The sequence below is a fragment of the Copidosoma floridanum genome, unplaced genomic scaffold (assembly GCF_036245765.1).
Source record: "Copidosoma floridanum isolate Cflo_tuat_1 unplaced genomic scaffold, Cflo_Japanese_pri ptg000016l, whole genome shotgun sequence".
Classification (NCBI taxonomy): Eukaryota; Metazoa; Arthropoda; class Insecta; order Hymenoptera; family Encyrtidae; genus Copidosoma; species Copidosoma floridanum.
This window is the reverse complement of record NW_028321893.1, coordinates 9,877,748-9,898,636: the sequence shown is the minus strand read 5'-3', so window position 1 is coordinate 9,898,636 and position 20,889 is coordinate 9,877,748. Positions and strand designations below refer to the sequence as shown.

General features: G+C 30.6%; 1 protein-coding gene across 3 annotated transcripts in view; it reads left to right on the top strand.

Annotated features, from left to right (window-relative positions):
• Window positions 1-20,889, top strand: part of trc (Serine/threonine-protein kinase tricornered) — a 952,993-nt gene that overhangs the window by 174,600 nt on the left and 757,504 nt on the right. Inside the window, exon 3 of one of the 3 annotated variants that reach the window (XM_089592302.1) lies at window positions 17,799-17,930. The exons of the other annotated variants lie outside the window; for them this stretch is intronic. The gene's annotated coding sequence lies outside the window, so the exon portion shown is untranslated. The remainder of the gene's footprint in view (window positions 1-17,798; window positions 17,931-20,889) is intronic. 3 annotated transcript variants of the gene reach the window in all.

The following is a 20,889-nucleotide window of genomic DNA, read 5'->3' as shown; positions in this document are numbered from 1 at the left end:
ATATTAAGGTAGTGGTACTTTTTATAGAAGCACTCTTTACAACCATCCATGCCCTTTTTGATGATAAATAAATTCAAGAATTAAAATTAAAATTTTTAATATTTTCTATTTTTCAAGGAAATTTATTAAAAATTAAGTAAGAATGAGAAAAATATCCTCCCGGGGTGCAGATCGAAAACACAACCACCTGTACTTTTATAACTTAAGTTTAAGTATGATTGTATTATGCTTTACAACCGCACGTTATTATTTAAAACTTAAAATATGAAAGAAATGATAGAAACTAAAAAGAATGGTCCATGCAACTTAGATTTTATACTTATTGTAATGTATATGAAGCAATTAGTATACTTTATGTTTTTTTGAAATTCTCAAAACCCATACAGAGTTAAGAAAAAGTAACTAAGGAATAACTTTATTAAATTGAAATAACTGACATATCTATTCAATTTTTCTCATACTGCGGGAAAGTCGAGAATGGTAGCATATGTTTTAAAAATAGTGTGGTCTAGTATATGGTTACTGGGGAAAATAAAAATTAAAACATTGGTTTTGTAGAAGTGCAGAAGGGTGAGGAAAGAAAAAAAAATAATTATTTTAATGGAATAGCAGACAAATCTACGTAACTTTTTTTTTTTTATTCTGAAAACTTTATAATGAATGGAAGATGCACATAAAAATGTACATACATAAATATATCTTTTTTTTTTATATTATAGTGCTCTACGTCCGGCTCTTTTAATAAGGGCACTACTATGGGCACTTAGCACTTTGGAGAAGGAAGGGAAGAAGGATGGGAGGCCTCCCATTACTGGGAGGGGGTAGGGGAAAATTAGGCAATCATGCTGCGAGGAGGTCGCCTAAACCCTCCTCGAGGAGCATTGCGTGGTGAAAAAGCACATGTGAAAAATCACAGAGGTACTTGCCCGAAAATGTCGCACTAGCCGGGAATCGAACCACGGTCTCCCGCGTGCCAATCCACGACCTAGCCGACTGAGTCACCGCGCGCTCCATAAATATATCTATTTAAAATAGTTGTTTGACACAAGTATTTCCATGATGTAGAAATACAAGGTGTGGTGTTCCGAAGTCTCAATTTCGTATCTTTCTTCACCTTCCATCGCGACGTCATATTTAAGGGAAATGTATCTACTACAGTGCCGAAGTGCCTGTACAATTAAACGAAATGGCCAAAGTTGAAACTCAAACCTATCCCTCGCATCCACCTTAAAGTGAGACAAATATATATATATTCATTGATACAGACACACATATACGTCAATTGATGAATGTTTACCTATTTAATCAGTTATTTGTATGTAAATATTCACGAATTGTACGTTTGATCACTGAAACAACTGGAATGAAAATATCGAAATAAAAAATATACATTGTTGCACGAGTTTCTTGATGTTGATATACTTTACATTTTTAAAGCTTTTGAAATTCGCAGACAGACATGGCGGCGCGATGGAATCATACCTGATTGGTCAATCAAAAGGGATGCGCAACGCCACTCCTTGTATTTTTTCATCATGGGTATTTCAAACCACCCCACCCCCACCACCACCCCCACAAAATAAGGTAAAATTTCGTCGTTATCTCTTTTATTCTAGGTTAGCTAAATTTTTGTCTAGACCACCCACGGCTTCTACAAACTCCCTGCAACCTCAAACGTTTTCCCCTACATACCCCCTACAGCCCCCGCAGAATTTTTCTTCACCCCCCACACAATTTTTGTAAAATCTGACTGACACCCTACTAATCTTTACGGACCCCGACGCTTACCCACCCACGTACATGTAAAAATTTTAGAAATGAACTAATACATACATGTTTATATGTTAGTGGACATTTTTTGCTGCTAACATAAATATTAATATTACGGTTAATGTATGCAGAAGTTATTTCCGTTATTCTGACTGATATTATTTTTTATCAAGATACCCCATTGCCCTTCACTGTCCTCATATATATACTTAAGTATTTACTTTCAAATACATATTTTCATATATTTTTCAACACCACCCAAGACGCAAATGAATGAATCTTATACATACAAATAATCAAACATTCAGTTATTTCTACAACTAAGAGTAGGATGATAACTGATTCTACATCAATTATATTTCAATTTATTACTTCCTGAAATAAGAAAAAAATCAGAATATTTCTCCATTACATTAATTTAATAAAAAATATTTTACAAAAAGTATCCTCTCTTTCCCCCTCTTGACCTCCCTTATATTTTTAAAATGCCTTTTTTCTGTGCTTTCCTCAGCTGAGATAACATAATAAAAATACCAAATAACACAGAAGTATCATGAAGTATCATTATATTTACAGTAGTTACTTTTATTAACATGATACGTTTTTGCTAATTACAAAAAATAACATTTGTGCTACACATTTGGGCTAGCTTTAGAAAAGTTAACTGTGCTGATGAGTTGAATTGTATTTTTCTAATTATTTTCATAAATAATATATTCTATGCATGAAAGTCAGATATTTAATGAATAAACTTGGTGTACAGTATACTTTGAAGGGATTTATGTAAAAACGTAAGACAAAACGAAATGTTCGATTCTACAAGATGGAGTTTACGGGAAAATATGAAGATTTTAGTAGGTTTGTGTTGATATCATACAAAACAATAAAATTTTGTCAATGGCATGGACTGGCAATGCTCCAGTACTACTACCAAAAGGTAAGACCAGTCATAGAACTTTTTGCTTTTCTTTGGATTTAAATAAAATTGAGCCCGCATTTTTTGAAATCGAATCTGAAAAAAAAAATTTACTTAAAATTCATTTGATGATTTGGGATAAGGCTTCTATGATTTCGAAAAAAGCTTTAGGGAAAGTAGACATAACTTTGCGTGATTTATGCAATACACACATACATTTTGAAAATAAATAAATAATTTCAGGAGGAGATTTTCGCCAATTACTTCCTGTTATAAAAATGGTTATGCAAGAAATGATTAAGTCATCATTTTTTGATTTTTTTTTTATATTTTAAAATGAAATACAAACATTCGTTCGATTGATATAAATTTTTAGAATTACTTTTAGAAATTGGAGAGGGAAATATAAAATCACTGATCATTCCTGAAAAATGGAAAGTCAATGATGTATTGATACATATTTAGTAAAATCTACCAATCTTTATTGAATAATGTTATTCTGACTTCTCAAAATAAATATACTATTTTTTAAATATCAAAATTTTGAATCTAATGAAAGGAAATACGACAATTTATTATAGCATGGATCATACCACGTACAAAGATGTCTATGAATTATATGATAACATTAACATAAATTTCTCTATTAGAATATTAAACAATATTTGTGAAGGTTTGTCACTGCATGAACTAAATTTGAAAGTTAGAGCAATAGTTACGTTAATAAGAAATTTGTGTATAGCAGATGGTTTGTGCAACGGCACTCAAGTAAAGATTGCAAAATTATTTAAGTCTAATATTAAAGCTAAAATTATCACAGGAGAAAAATTTGGAAGTAGAGTATTTATACCGAAAATCACTTTAAAAACAGGTAACAACCTCGTTGTTACCTTTCATACTTGACAGAAAGCAATTTTCCTTAGTCTTGGCATTAGCTATGACAATTAACAAATCCGATGGAAACAGTTTTCATGAAGTCGGTATGTATTAAGAAAAGCCTGTATTTTTTATAGACAACTATACTTATCGTTATTAAGATGCAATAACTAAAAAAGGGATATTTATGCAGATTTACCGTAAAATCAATTTGGAATCAGAAAATGTTGTTTGGGAAAAAATTTTCGTCTAAGAAGGAATACACTTTTTGAGAAGAAAAAAAAATTAACGAATTCAAAGTTTTATTACGTAAAATAAAACAACATTATGTAGTTGTAGCATATGACATGAAAGGTTAATATTTTTTTACTTTACAATTTTGTTAGAAGTCATTGAAATTCAAATTTTTATTCAGAATAACTATTTATAATATTTTTCTAAATAAGATCCTTCCTTAAATGTTCTTTATCAAAATTGGTTTAGTTTTGTAATTACTTCGTGTACATCTTGGAAAACAATAATTTAAAAGAATCAAATTTTAAGATTTTGTACTAAAAATCTTATCTTATAAAAATCAGAGTTATGTATGAAATAATAACTTTCACGTATTAAACATTTTTTTTAAATTCGTGTACATAGAAAGTAGTAGGCTTAAAACAGACGGGTTTTTGGAGAAAAAAAAAATCATGAGTAAATGCATAGAAGTATGAATAACATATTATTTAATTTCTATATCTATTAATGGTAACTTTTTACCCTTTAACTCGAACGTCGGGGAGTTCTGTCTCTTCATTGTTGTATGAAGCTACTGCTACATAAAGTTGATTCTGGAAAAACAAAAGTTTCTTGAAGTAAAAACTATTATTATCAAAACTTTGACCTTGAGTTTTATTGATAGTCATAGCAAAAGTTTAAAAAAATAAAGGAAATTGTGTTGTGTACAAAATAAACGGCAGTAAAAAAGTATCTTCAGTATTAAGAGTATTCTTGAAATAAAAACTTTTTTTCCATTATTTTCTTAAGTTGTTATTTCACCTTCTATGTTATATAATTCACATACTTCATAGTTCATACTTATATAATTCAGTTATTCACAAGCATATACCGTTGCATAAATAATCTAATATACTTAAGTTTCCTAGTAACACTCCTACACTTCTAATTTCTATATTTAGTTCGTAAGGTGGTAAGCTAATTCGGACGTTATTTAGCATTTCTACAGAAAAGTTTATATAAATATTCTCGTCTGATTTATAATCACCTTTAAAAGTTGCTTGATCTATACTATAATACAATTGAGACTTCTTCTTTTCATCTTTTAAAAATTTTATTGTGCAACATGACTATACAAAAAAATTATTTCGTACGCCACGTAAAAGAGCTTACGCAAGGTAACATCATATGTTATTTCATCTGTAACTTACAATTTATAAGAGCAATATATTTACAGCATCATTTACACACACGCACATGCGCACGCACACACACACACACACATAAAAAAAATATATGTATATATCTCACGAAGCACAATGAGATTTTTAAACACTGTGGAAAAAAATTTTCAAGCAAAAATGAATTAAAAAGGTATAACAATAAAGTTCATAAAAAAGTAAATTAGGAGTTTTCATACCATGTGATTATTTATTAACCACTATAGTAATGTTTGACATGTAATTTTCTTACTCTTTTCAGGATACAGATTAAACTATTTTGAACGGAAGATCAAATGTCAATGTGTACCCATTATTATATTGAAATATTTATGTAACTTCAAAAGAAAAGAAATAAAAAATAAAACTACTGAACAAAATATTTATTGTGGAAACATCTCAAGTATGCTGGAATTTTTTTCTTATTAAGTTAAATAATCATATTATATTGACTTCTATTGTTAACCGTGCTCTATTGTTTACCATGGACCAATTGAAGCTGATTTTTTTATAAAAATTATCCCTAACTAATGTGAACGGCATCTTTTGATGTATTTATTTTTATTGTTTTTACTAATACAATTCGTGTTTTTGAACGAAACAAAAGAAATTTTTTTCGTATTTTAAATCTTTTGCTTCTTACCTCTAATTCTGTGTGAAGAATTATTATTAATTGGGCGGGGGTTGGCACGTGAAGCATGCAGAGGGAGCAAAGCTTAACTAATATATTTATGTATATATGTATGTATTTTAGCACCCCCCTGAGCGCTTTGCGTGCCAACTTTCCATAAATAGATGGTAACTAGCGATGATCCTATTATATTGTTTTGATTACTATTGTTATTATAAATAAAACATTGCAAAATCCTCATAAAAAATTATACTTTATTTTTTTATTTAACTTCTTTAAATAAAACTTTACCACTTTATATCCGTTTCATTCTTCTAAAAATATTTTATAGCAATTGAATCATTGTGTACAGCTTATCTTTAAATTAACATTTTTACTTGGTTGAAAATTTTATGATAATATAAAACTAACTAGCAATATTCGTTCAAAGGATATTAATCTTTTTAAATCCTCATTAAAGATTGAAAAAAAGAAAATTTAGAAGTTTAAAATTTCCAGACATTGGGAGACTTATAAGATATCTTAAAAATATATTATGTGAGTAATGAGTAATTGATTAATAAAGTCATACTGATTTCTGATATTGGAAACACTTATTTTCTTAATAATAAAATTGTGAATCAACTGAACGGAAATAAACAAACTCACTACAGCATGGATCATGCAACTTACAAAATTGAAAAGATTAATTAATCTGATAGTAAAATTAATAAAAATTTAGCGATTAAATTTTTAAATAGTATTCGTGAATGTCTTCCATCCCATAACTTAATTTAAAAGTTAGAGCAATAGTTATGTCGATAAGAAACTGAAGTATATACAACGGTTTGTGCAATGGTTCATAGTTGAAAATTACAAAGTTATTTAAATATAATATTAAAGCAAAAATAATGACTGGAGAAAAGTTGGGATATAGACTTTTTTTACCAAAAATAATTTTAAATACATGTAATACTGTATCGTTACCTTATACACTATACGGAAGTAATTTCCTTTAGTTTTAGCACTTGCCATGATAATTAATAAATCGCTAGGGCATAGTTTTGACATTGTTAATTTATATTTGAAAAAACCTTTTTTTGCCCACAGATAATTGTATATAGCTTTATCACAATGCAAAACAAAAAATGGTATATTTATACAAATTTAAGGTGATCAAAATTATTAAATAGACAATAATGTGTGGAAAGATGTTTTTAGGTATAACGCAAATTAAAAAATATTTATAATTCATTGATGTTTAATAGACAAATAGAAAAACGTTTTTATTGGCAAAAAAAATATAAGTTTTTATTGTTTTATTAGAATTTTGGTACACAGAAGTTAAATGTATTGGTGGATTGCAGGGCTACTGGCCATGACTATCATGTTAATTATTATTTTATCAAAATGTGAAAATTATCACATTACGAGATGTTATAAGGTGTATCACATGTTATGTAAGACATTATTTTATAAATTTCTATTTTTTATACAAAGTAATAATAATACTAAAAAAAAAAATAATAAAAGAGACAACGAACGAATAACTTTATAGTTAGAAATAGCGTAAAAACTAATTCCCAAAAAAAATTAACATGATTGGTAAACTCTATTTATTTGTTTATAAAAAGAAAGTTTTTCAACATTATCCACAACTATTAAGTTGATCTTTCTGCTTTACGGGCAATGTGGAACTAATAGATATTGTATAGTTACAATAATTTATAAAAATTTTAAACACTATAAACTTTATAACTTAAAACAGTTTAAAATTAATTGACTAACTAATATAGGGGACTATTCTTGCGGGGGGAGGGGCCGTTGATCTACGAATAACATTAATACAAAACGGTTAAGGCCATACTTCAAACAAGTCTGGTCATAACATCGGTGACAGTAACTGCTCTCTCAAAAATTTTATTCATTTAAGAATCGTGCTTCATTATACTTATGTTTATAGCAGTTTCTTTAAAATTTATATTACAATTTTTTACATGTAATGTTCAGGAATATTAACATGTTTTACTTTTTGTTTAACCGCCAATTTCAGGTATTTAAAACAGAGCTAGTAAAGTAGTGTCCTACTCATTCATAGATTCTCTTAATTAAGTTACTACAGAAACAATTTTTTGCTGTTCTTGAAATAAACTATTAGATTAGTTATTCCATGACTTCTACTATAGACTGGAAATACTTGTCTCTATATGGCTTTTATATAACTTAAATATTCACCGTCGATGTATTTGGTTAATTTATTATTAATATCCTAACGTTTGAAACACTTGATCACTTCCTTTATAAATATAATTAAAAATGTATTTTATACTTTGCACTGATACACAGCACTCAAGATTTATATAGCACATATGTTTTGTGAATAAAAAATGATACAATACAACCATTAGGATATTTACTTAAGATTTTTTCTTAAAATCTTAATTTTGTACGTAATATCATCTGAGACTTAATTTTTTTTTTTGTATTTATGACAACTATTTTTTTTGTCTATTCAAAATGTAATGTGTGTTTTGAAACTTGATTTTTTTACTTTTCATTGTTATAAGGTACTCTGGAAGATATAATCGCATCAACATTGTCAAAAGTTAATAATTTTTGATCAGTATTTAATTGTAAACCTATTTTTTAAAACTCTTTAGTGAGCATACGTAGTCAATGTAATGTCTTAGTCAATTACAACGTCATCTTAAGATATACCGATATGAAAACTTTTTTAAATAATCAAGGTATGTTTTCTGTTAAAGATACAAGAGAATTTAGATCAGAAGAAAGTGTTTGCTTCATTATAAATGCAAAAAAGGGCAAAATTAACGTTATGGAATCATGTTTCACTCTAAAACTTGCAGTTTGAATGACGCAACACCTAGAAGCAAAATGCATGATTTTTATCTCTTCTACAGCATAAGATATTAAAGTAATTAACATAAAGAATATTATCATGCATTTCAGAGAACTAAGAAAAAATTTTATTCAACACTTGAATGCTCTTTCAGTTAAGAACAAGCTCTCACAAATATAAGCGAAGAATTTTCCCCGATTTTTTTGTCCGATAAGCTAGTGCTACAGTTTTGTGAATTAGTAAATTCAGTCTCCGAAAAATAAATCCTAAGAGCCTGTAACCCTTAAGAACATTACATAACTTTGCAAGGAGTTGTATTATCAACTTGAAAGGTGACGAAGAAAATATATCTGTTTCAAATATAATATGAAAGCAATAACCAAGTTTGATTTTTTGGTTATCAACTCGGAATGTAATGGGTTGTTGGTAAGATATTTTTATTTCATATATTATAAGAGTATAGAGGTAGAGTTAAATTTTTATTCGGTGCACCGCAACATGGATTTATGAATGATGCTATAGTAGAATATAACGCTTCTTTTTTTACAAAGAGACCGTAACGCTGTCTCGTAACGCTTTTTATCTTCATTTACTGTTAGATTATAAACTTAACAAGTGGCTTTTACAAATGTTAATTGTTAGTACATGAACTAGTTTTCATACTGCATTCCGTAATTGCAAATTATTCATTTTACTTTATCAGTATATTACTGTTATTTTTCTACTAGGTTACCACGACAGCCTACTGGCCTAGTCGCAGGGGCTACCCACTCACAAACCTATTTCCTCATATCCTACCTGAATTAATGGGCACAGTGTGAGGATTTCTGGTGGAACACCTTGCTAGTTAAGCTGACACTCTCTGAACCAAACAATGCATCGGATCCACTCGCCTCTATGTAGCCTTTCCCCGGAGAAGACTCTATTTTTCCAGGACGTCCACTCCTCGCCGGTTAAGCCGGCGCTCTCTGTCGAAGCATCAGATCCAGACTAATTAGCATCCCCGGAGGAGCCCCATGTTCCAGGGACCACTCCTCGCCGGTAAGACCGGCGATCCCTGCCCAACTCCTAGCATCAGGTCCGCTAATCCCTACCTATAGCCCTAACACTGTTTCGCATTCACCCAGGCCCAAAAACCTGTGGGGCAAGGAAAAAACCGAACTTGTTTGAAGTATGGCCTTAACCGTTTTGTTTTAATGTTATTCGTAGATCAACGGCCCCTCCCCCTGCAAGAATAGTCCCCTATATTAGTTAGTCAATTAATTTTAAACTGTTTTAAGTTATAAAGTTTATAGTGTTTAAAATTTTTATAAATTATTGTAACTATACAATATCTATTAGTTCCACATTGCCCGTAAAGCAGAAAGATCAACTTAATAGTTGTGGATAATGTTAAAAAACTTTCTTTTTATAAACAAATATACAGAGTTTACCAATCATGTTAATTTTTTTTGGGAATTAGTTTTTATGCTATTTCGAACTATAAACTTATTAGTGCGTTGTCTCTTTTATTATTTTTTTTTTTTAGTATTATTATTACTTTGTATAAAAAGTAGAAATTTATAAAATAATGTCTTACATAACATGTGATACACCTTATAACATCTCGTAATGTGATAATTTTCACATTTTGATAAAATAATTATAAACGTGATAGTCATGGCCAGTAGCCCTGCAAACCACTAATACATTTAACTTCTGTGTACCAAAATTCTAATAAAACAATAAAAACTTATATTTTTTTTTGCCAATAAAAACGTTTTTCTATTTGTCTATTAAACATCAATGAATAATATATATTTTTTAATTTGTGTTATACTTAAAAACGTCTTTCCACACATTATTGTCTATTTAATAATTTTGATCACCTTAAATTGTATAAATATACCATTTTTTGTTTTGCATTGTGATAACGCTACATACAATCACCTGTGGGCAAAAAAAGGTTTTTTCAATATAAATTAACACTGTCAAAACTTTGCCCTTGCGATTTAATAATTATCATGGCAAGTGCTAAAACTAAAGAAAATTACTTCCGTATAGTGTAAAAGGTAACGATACAGTATTACACGTATTTAAAGTTATTTTTGGTAAAAAAAATCTATTTCCCAACTTTTCTCCAGTCATTATTTTTGCTTTAATATTATATTTAAATAACTTTGCAATTTTCAACTATGAACCATTGCACAAACCGTTGTATATACTTAAATTTCTTATCGACATAACTATTGCTCTAACTTTTAAATTAAGTTTATGGAATGGAAGACATTCACAAATACTATTAAAAAATTCAATCGTTAAATTTGTATTAATTTTACTATCAGATTTATTAATCTTTTGTACTTCCGTGCAAGCCACTGGAATTTCGACTGAGTGGCTCCGGTATAGCTCGACACTTTTTTGTTAGTGCCTAACTATGTAACTTATATGCATGTGTGCGTATAAGTTAAATGGATAAATTAGCATTTATGATTAAAAAAGCATTAATAAATGTGTTGGAAATGAGAGCGACCGACAGTAGGCCCGGCTTTTGTGTACATTGTGTACACTTGTAGTCTCTGTCGGCCCAACGCTCTGTGCGTGTGCGCTTGGTCGACTTGGCGCGCTGCAGGTGTGTGTGTGCGTATTCACGCGGCAAGCCTTGTATACTGTAAGCGCCAGATTATTTTCAGCTCTCGTCGAAGATAGACTTTCTTAATTTACGTTGCCAAACTCTAGCATTCAAAGGTGCATACATCACCTTAAATGCTAGCGTAAATCTTCTGATTAACTCTCGCAATACAGTGGACAAAACTCAGTTGTGCAGTGCAGTGCACTTAGTGCTTTGTTTAAGTTGATCACTGCATCATTTGCAGACCAGCTCAAATAGTTAATCTCATCGAACTACCAGTGATTATCAACAGCTAGACTCAGTGAAACTCTTGTGCATTTCCACAGACAGTAATTGTGCATTTCTACAGACAGTGGTTTTCAGTTAATCAATATTTCAATCAGTTATACTATATCAGTGCTTTCATTTTCACATTTATTTCGTGTAACTTTCAAACTCTCTTGCGAGCTCAAGGCCAGTGCGTGTTTACATATTGTGTTATTTAACTTGACTCTTTTCTTTCTACATTCTTTGCCTTTATACAGGGCGTTCTGATTTTGAGCCCGGAAAACTATACCACGAGATAAAGCTCATCAAAAGCTCTCGAAAAGCTTTTTACAAAATTTGGATTCGATGGATAATTAACGAGATATTGTTGATTTAATAATCGATCAATTCCTCCAATCACAGAGCACTTAGCCTCAGGAGGCGGGGCCTAAGCATTGTGGAGGGGCGACTACGCACAGCTAAACTCTTTTACGGAGAAGGTGGTAATAGGTATGCCAGGAGACAAGGTTACCGACTGCAGAGATTTGATCAGTTACCGTACCAGCGCAAAATTCAAATAGCAAGGCCGAAGTATTTTAACCGGAGATCTGATTTTTGAGAAATGATTACGCACGTCCACTACGCTTATTCAGTGCATATTTTTTTCTCAGTAAATTTCACAGAGGAACAATTCAATTCAAATTTTTTTGAACATGCATCGCCTGATAAAAAAACCAGAATGTGAGAGGGTCTCATGCGTTGAGCTCGAATACTCAGTAAAACTCTTAATCTTTTAACGTTGAACTACTTGGAGATAAAATTTTAATTTTTTGTATACTGTAGAAGAAGCTCATTTCACGCATTAACTTGGTCAAATTTTTTTATTTCATCAAACTTTTTAGTCTGATTTGCGAAAATAAAAAAAATAAAAAAATAATAAATGAAATTACGATTAAGCAAGACATGTGCGTTCATGGGGCACACCTCTCTAACGTGTAAGATGTTACTAAAAAAGGATCAGTATTTAATCCATACGAAGCTTTATCGTCTGAGAAATAACAGCTACATCTAGAAACTAGAGAAAATCTCACGCTTTCAGCGCGATGGCTCAGCGCGAATCAGAATGCTTATTTTTTTATCTACGTGTCGATAGGTCTTGAACCTTTTGGTCCCTGGAGTACAACATGACTATTTGAAAAATTTCATTTGGATTTAATTATTTAGATTCAATAAATTAGGATTCAAATCTTAAATCACAAAAAAAAATTAATTTAATTAAATAACCTTTTAAGCAATCAAGCATCGGCGATGAGAAACCCAATAGTTTATCAGTATATTTAATAACAATGTCTGCCTTGGTGAGTAAGCAGCGGTGATTCAACCCCAACTGTTTTTTTGGAAATGAGATATTAAAATAATCTTTAAGGTGAGTAAGCATCCGCGATTAGAAGCCCAACTGTTTATTTGAGAATTAAATAAAAAAATAATTTTTGAGGCTAGTAGGCATCGGTGATTGGAAACCCAACCATTTTTCACTGGATTTATTAATAAAATAATCTTTTAACCGAGTAAGTATTGGCGATTAAAAACCCAACTTTTTTTCACTGGATTTATTAATAAAATAATCTTTTAAACGAGTAAGCATCGGCGATTAGAAACCCAACTGTTTATTTGGGAATTTACTTTTTTTTAATCTTTCAGGCGAGTAGGCATTGGCGATTAGAACGTCAACTGTTTATTTGGGAATTAAATTAAAATATAATTCTTGAGGCGAGTAGGAATTGGTGATTAGAAACCCAACCATTTTTCACTGGACTTTTTAATAAAATAATCTTTTAACCGAGTAAGTATGGGCGATTAAAAACCCAACTTTTTTTTACTGGATTTATTAATAAAATAATCTTTTAAAAGAGTTAGCATCGCCGATTAGAACATTGACTGTTTTTCACTGCAGGTTTTATTATTAAATTAATTATTTAACCGAGTAAGCATCGGCGATTAGAAACCCAAGTGATTTTCATTGGATTTATAAATAAAATAATCTTTCGAACGAGTAAGCATCGGCGATTAGAAACCCAACTGTTTATTTGGTAATATTTTTTTTTTTTTAATCTTTCAGGCGAGTAGGCATCAGCAATTAGAACGTCAACTGTTTATTTGGGAATTAAATTAAAAAATAATCTTTGAGGTGAGTAGGCTTTAGGGATTAGAAACCTAACTGGTTTTTAGGAAATTTATTTACATAATTAATCTCTTTGAAGATTTATGAATAAATATACTAAACAACTGTATGATTTCTTTTCACCGATGCTCACTAGCGTAAAAGCTTATTTTACTAATAAATTCATAAAAAATATGTTGGGCTCCGTATCACTACCGCTTACTCGCCCAAAGGCAGATATTGTTAATAAATCCACTGGAAACCCATTAAGTTTCTTATCCCTGATGCTCAATTGCTTAAAAGATTATTTTATTGATAAATCCACTAAAAACTACTAGGATTTTAATCGCCGATGCTCACTCGCCAAAGAGATTATTTTATTAATATAATCACTCAAAATCTGTTGGGTTTCGTATCACCGATGCTTACTCGCTAAAAAATTATTGTAATAATAAATCCACTAATAAATTGTTGAGTTTCTATTTACCGATGCTTACTTGCCTAAGGCATTATTTTATTGATAAATCCACGAAAAATCTCTTAGGATTCTAATCGCCGATGGTTACTCGTCAAAGAGATTATTTTATCAATAAAATCACCCAAAATCTGTTGGGTTTCCATCACTGATGCTTACTCGCCTGAAGGCAGATATTACTGACAAATCTACTGAAAACCTGTTGGGCTCCAATAATCAAACGTGCTTACTCGCCCAAGAGATTATTTTTTTAATAAATCCAGTAAAAAATAGTTGGTATTCTATTCACCAATGCTTATTTGCTTAAAAAGTTATTTAAATAATAAATTCACTAGTAAATTGTTGAGTTTCTATTTACCGATGCTTACTTGCCTAAGACATTATTTTATTGATAAATGTACTCAAGAACTGTTAGGATTCTAATCGCCGATGGTTACTCGTCAAAGAGATTATTTTATTTAAAAAATCATTCAAAATCTGTTGGGTTTTTTCTTATCGTCGATGCTTATCTGCCTAAAGGCATATATTATTGATAAATCTACTGAATACCTATTTAATTTTTTAATGCCAATGCTTACTTGCTTGTAAGATTATTTTATTGATGAATCTACTAATAAACAGTTGGATTTTTAGTCGCCAATACTTACTGGCAGAAAGAGATATTTTATCGATAGAGCTTTGTATGGAATAAATACTAATCCTTTTTTAGACGATAAAGTTTGACAAAATCCATAAAATTTGACCAACTGAAAGTGTGAAATGGGCTTCTTCTTTTTTTACACTTTTTTTATCTTAAAGTAGTTTCAAAGTTTTGTAAATTTTTTTCCATAGACAAAAAAAAAAAAAGGAAACAAAAATAAAAAATGTGGCTTCTGCTAGTCAATTACTCTCACCATGTTGGACCTTTCCGCCTACTTGAACTTTTAGTGCTTATGATGTTGGAGGGCATAAGAATAGTTATGTTTTGAAATTAGATAATGTAAGCTCTAGATTTAGAAGATTTTTGATAAATGAACTAGCTCGATGTGCGGAATTTTCTTGCCTTTTTTCTAATAGTCATGTTGTACTCCAGGGACCAAAAGGTTCAAGACCTATCGACACGTAGATGAAAAAATAAGCATTCTGATTCGCGCTGAGCCATCGCGCTGAAAGCGTGAGATTTTCTCTAGTTTCTAGATGTAGCTGTTATTTCTCAGACGATAAAGCTTCGTATGGATTAAATACTGATCCTTTTTTAGTAACATCTTACACGTTAGAGAGGTGTGCCCCATGAACGCACATGTCTTGCTTAATCGTAATTTCATTTATTATTTTTTTATTTTTTTTATTTTCGCAAATCAGACTAAAAAGTTTGATGAAATAAAAAAATTTGACCAAGTTAATGCGTGAAATGAGCTTCTTCTACAGTATACAAAAAATTAAAATTTTATCTCCAAGTAGTTCAACGTTAAAAGATTAAGAGTTTTACTGAGTATTCGAGCTCAACGCATGAGACCCTCTCACATTCTGGTTTTTTTATCAGGCGATGCATGTTCAAAAAAATTTGAATTGAATTGTTCCTCTGTGAAATTTACTGAGAAAAAAATATGCACTGAATAAGCGTAGTGGACGTGCGTAATCATTTCTCAAAAATCAGATCTCCGGTTAAAATACTTCGGCCTTGCTATTTGAATTTTGCGCTGGTACGGTAACTGATCAAATCTCTGCAGTCGGTAACCTTGTCTCCTGGCATACCTATTACCACCTTCTCCGTAAAAGAGTTTAGCTGTGCGTAGTCGCCCCTCCACAATGCTTAGGCCCCGCCTCCTGAGGCTAAGTGCTCTGTGATTGGAGGAATTGATCGATTATTAAATCAACAATATCTCGTTAATTATCCATCGAATCCAAATTTTGTAAAAAGCTTTTCGAGAGCTTTTGATGAGCTTTATCTCGTGGTATAGTTTTCCGGGCTCAAAATCAGAACGCCCTGTATATTTCAATAGTTCATTGCGTTAAGACTATAGATAGTATTCATTTTCTCCTGTATAATTTTGATCTTTACTATTTTTGTGAATATTAACTGTGATTTCTTGGCCTTTGAGTGATCTTAAACGTTGTTATTTAATGTTGTTTAATTTTATTGTGTTTTATTGTGTCTTCCCAATCACTCTATCTGAGCCTTGTGTGTGCTAACGCATACGCCTCGAACATTTTTGGTCCTTCGAACTGGATCGGGATGATTGGGGAGTGATCCGGTGGCAGTGCGCGATGGCAGAGGCTGTTAAAAGGGCCGATGCAGCGGCCGCGGCTGCGAGTGACGATGTCGCTGCGGCTACCATGAGTGATATTAAACGTTGTTATTTAATGTTGTTTAATTTTATTGTGTTTTATTGTGTCTTACCAATCACCCTGTCCGAGCCTAGTGTGTGCTATTGCATACGCCTCGAACAAAATAAGTGTTGAACCATACTGGAGCCGCTCAGTTGAAGTTTCAGTGGCTTGCACGGGAAAAGAGCGTGCATCTGCAGCTCGAAATCACGTTCGCATTCTCACCGTTTTTTTGCTATCTGCGCACGTTGTTTTGTGCTTCCATAACGCATGCTTTTTTCGCCCATAGCACTGCACCGCCTGTATTTGTGACTGAATTTCTCTGTGTATAAGTCTTCTAAAGTAACATAAAAGTTTCCATGTAAAATTAAGCTTTTTTTCAACTAATGAAAAAATAAATAGAACAGATTTTGTAACAAAGTTACAAGTGATGAAGTTTCATTCTGATCGGCCAAGTAGTTTTGTAATCTGTAGGGAACATACATACACACAGACATTTACTTTCGTATACTTTAATGCTTTTGAAAGTATATATTTGTATCATTTGGAATATTTTTCGGTAAATCATTTTAGTAAATATGAATATCAAATTTTACGATCGCTATACTGTTTAATACCTTTATTGTGCCGCATTCAGTTGTTATTTGCTTATTTTATATAGATTATATTTATTTTTTTTGGGCATAGAAAATACATTTTGTAGCTTGGTAATTTATTATACGCTCGTGATTCAACATAAATGTTTATAATTTGTAGATATTAGATTTTACTTTATAATTTCTGTAGAAATTTTAACGTAATTTGTAACTAACATTTTGTTAAAATTTTATTAACTTTTTGATGTCTGGATATCAAGAATATTTATAATCTATAGTATCACAATAATTTAATTCACAAGGACCAAAAACAGTTGTATCATCATGATATTTTTTCTCTAAACTTCATTATCCAAATAGAAGATTTTTTTCATTTTTTTACATATTACTTGGCTGAAAAAATTCTTCAGTTGTTCAAGTAAAACATGTACTTGTTTCGACTGATACGAGTTTATATGTTATACAACATACACTTTAATATAACATAATATAATTTACTATTTCAAGATACGTTTTATTATCTTTTTTTAGATTTCAAGCAATTTAGATAGTCACACAATTGTATTTTTATGAATTTAACTGGGTTATGCGGGAGGAGAAGTGGAAAAGGTAAACAATTTTTTAGAATGATCAAAAACGTTTATGAAATATTAAAAATTTTTATGAAGCTTTATTGAGGGGGGGGGGAAAGGAGCAAGGAGGTGCTATAGTGGGGACTTTATGACCTTGTATACTATATATATATACATATATATTTATCCATATAGTATGAAGTAGTTTTGAAGGGTCATTCTGCACATCCCTCCTACTCTCTTCACTCTTTCTCGATCCCCCTTAAAATTGTGTAAAGTTCTTTTATTTTTGCAATTTCATGCCCTTTTCGATAACAAATATACTAAAGATTCATAATCACAATTTATATATTTTCTATTTCAAGAAAATTTCTTAAGAAATAAGTAAGAATCAGAATAATATCCTTCCTGGGTGCGGATTGAACACTCAACTTCCTGTATACTAGACAGTTGCTCTACCAGTTGACATATCGAGAAGCCGTATATTCACTCACACCGTAAGTTTAAATACTTTCTCATTCTTAATTTTTGAGCTGTTTCATATTGACAAAATGTTTATACAGTGGACTTTGCCAGTATCCTTGTTTACCACTTAAAGACAAAACCCTTTTTTTACAATATGAAGGTTCTTTTAATTAAATTCGGCTTTTTGTTTTCAACCTACAATTTGTCAATAGTCATGGAAAATACTAAGACTAAAGAAACTTGCTTTTTGTGTAAAACAAGAGGTAATGAGAATGCATATTCTGAATTTATAGTCATTTGAAATTAAATAACGTTTATTCCAATTTTAAAAATTTTTTTATACTATTTGAATAATTTGAAAAAAATTTGTGATAAGTAAAAATCTTTCAATAAAATATACGAAATGAAATTTTTTTTAGCAGAAGTTTTATATGACTTCTTCACTGGTACAACAAGCAATATTTGTGATGCGTATGTATCATTTAATTTGTAGACTCATACATGGATGTATATACTGTTTCAAGTGCTTTTAGTCCATCATGTTCTCTTATGATGACAAATCATTTTACAATTAAATTTTGAAAAGTCAAAAATCATAAGTTTAAAGAAATTTCAAACTATTTGCATGAATGAAGAAAATCTTTTCTGGGTATGGATCGAACACACAACCTCATGGTATTTTTTTTGGTAAAGAGAATTGTTTATTTTAGTATTTTAATAACTGATTATATAGTCTTAGCTTGTCTCAAAGGTTGCAGTTTGAAATTGTTTGAGTAATGAAGTATCTTAGTAAATATCCAATCACTTTGGTATTAAATGCTGCAAATTCTTTTTGTCAATCGTGACTTACGATGATACCATATTCATCACAACATTTATAAAATAAATCAATTAATAGATTAAGTGTCTTTAAATGAAAAATATTTAAAAATATTTATAATAGTAAAAACGTTAATAGTTATATACTTAAATAAGTACTTATACAGTACAAGAAAATATGCAGTAAAATTCGACTTTTTAATACAATTATCTATAGATTGTAGTATTTGGTTTATTTTAAAAAGAATGATAAATGGTATGAACATTTTTTTTAAAGTATTTTTTCTTTCAAATGTTAATATTGTTTTATGACTTGAAATTTACAAAAAACACATTATAATAAATATTTTTAATACAACAAATGTCAGAAAATGATAAAAATAAAAGGCATTACATTTTTAAGAAAAACAAAAAAAATGAAAAAACGTTTGTATCGAGGAAAACTTTAATTGTCAATCATTTTGTGCATGATCATTTCTATGAAATAATAATTAAAAAACTTAATGAAAAAAATATCTCCTTACCATGTAAACTAATTTTTTTTAAAACAATTACCGGCAATGCACAACGTTAGAAGAACTCGAGGCAGTTTGAGAAATAAGCATATTTATTATAAGTCGCAAATATAGTGGTATTAGTTTAGGAAGAATCAGTTTTAAATATTTTTACCTAAGTATCGTTCGTTTTCTAATGTTCTGGGGCATTGAATATTTTCATTTTTCTATCCTTAATTTTGAACACCAACGCCACCCTAGCCCGAGAAAAATTAAATATTCAATAAACAAATTAATGGAATCGACGTATTAAAAACTGCTCTTTTCAGACATGCAATTAGTAAAAACTGCTCCTTTTTATTTATTTAATTAATGCAAATTACAGTGCCCGGTAACAGGCAATATTTCGCGAGTCACTATAAAGCTAATAATCAACATTTAAAAGAAATTTTTACTAGAAAAAACTGCTCTTAGGGCGCTTCAAATTGCTCTATGATTTAATTGCAGATTCAAAGTAATTAATATCAATAAAGTATGAAATAACAAATAGCTTGGGTGAACCAATGGTAGATAGGAGTTTTTGTTGCTGTGAGTTGGCTACACTTGGTTACTTCATGCATGCGCGGAACGCGTCGTCTGCCAAGCTGGCACCAGCCACCAGTGGCTCTCATGATCGCGACGTTCATACATATGAAAATAAAATTGTAATTGTAAAAAAAATATGTTGAAAAAGTTAATTCATAAATTTTTTTACTATCATGTAACGATAAAAAAACACGTGGCACAAAAGGGTTCTGCTGGGTTGTTGACATGGTATTTGATCGACTTCAGTCTCCGGTAGTGGAATGCATTATGCATTGGTGGAACGTTTGTTGTTGTTGGTTAAATGACTGACAGAACTCTGGAACGAAGCGCCGTTACAGTTTACTAATGCGTAAATAAAAGGAATTAGTATACAAAAAAATTGCATACTTTTACTTGTACACAATTTATCATTATTTTTTTTACTACACATTCACTTAGCCTGTACATGAATTATAACTATTTTTATTGCAGGTAAGTTCGTATCTCCTAACATAACACACTTGTCTCGTAAGCCATCTCTTTTCCTCCATGTACCATTTAAAGAGTTATTGTATGCAATGTAGTGCCCGGGTTGATACTCAATAACACCACCTAATACGTAAGTATGCGTTTCCTCTAATAATGTTTCGTAAGTGTTGCTTACCCAGCACGTTATTTTGATAACTTTTGGAATGTCTGATAAACAAGTTATAACATTTTTTTTTTCAGCAAAATAAGCAGCTTCTGCATCAATGAAGAGGTATGGTCCAGGCTTATAAACTACATCCATGCTTTGAACACAACAGTTTTGACAATAGAAGGGGTCTTTTGTAAAATATTTATTCAAATATTGCTCAAGACTGCTGTATTTATCCGTCCAAACAATTGCATCATGTGGTAATGGTATAATTAGAACCTTTTTACTTTCTTCTACATCACAAACGATGCACTTCGTGTTTTCTATCGTACTACCATAATCTTGCATAAGATACGAGAACATTTTGCCCAGACTCCAATAACAATCGACTGTTCCATTTTGAGGTTTAAATTTTGCTAATAGTAGGTTAAAACGGTTTGTGTAATCTGATTTAGTGACACCATTCATGTAATGATT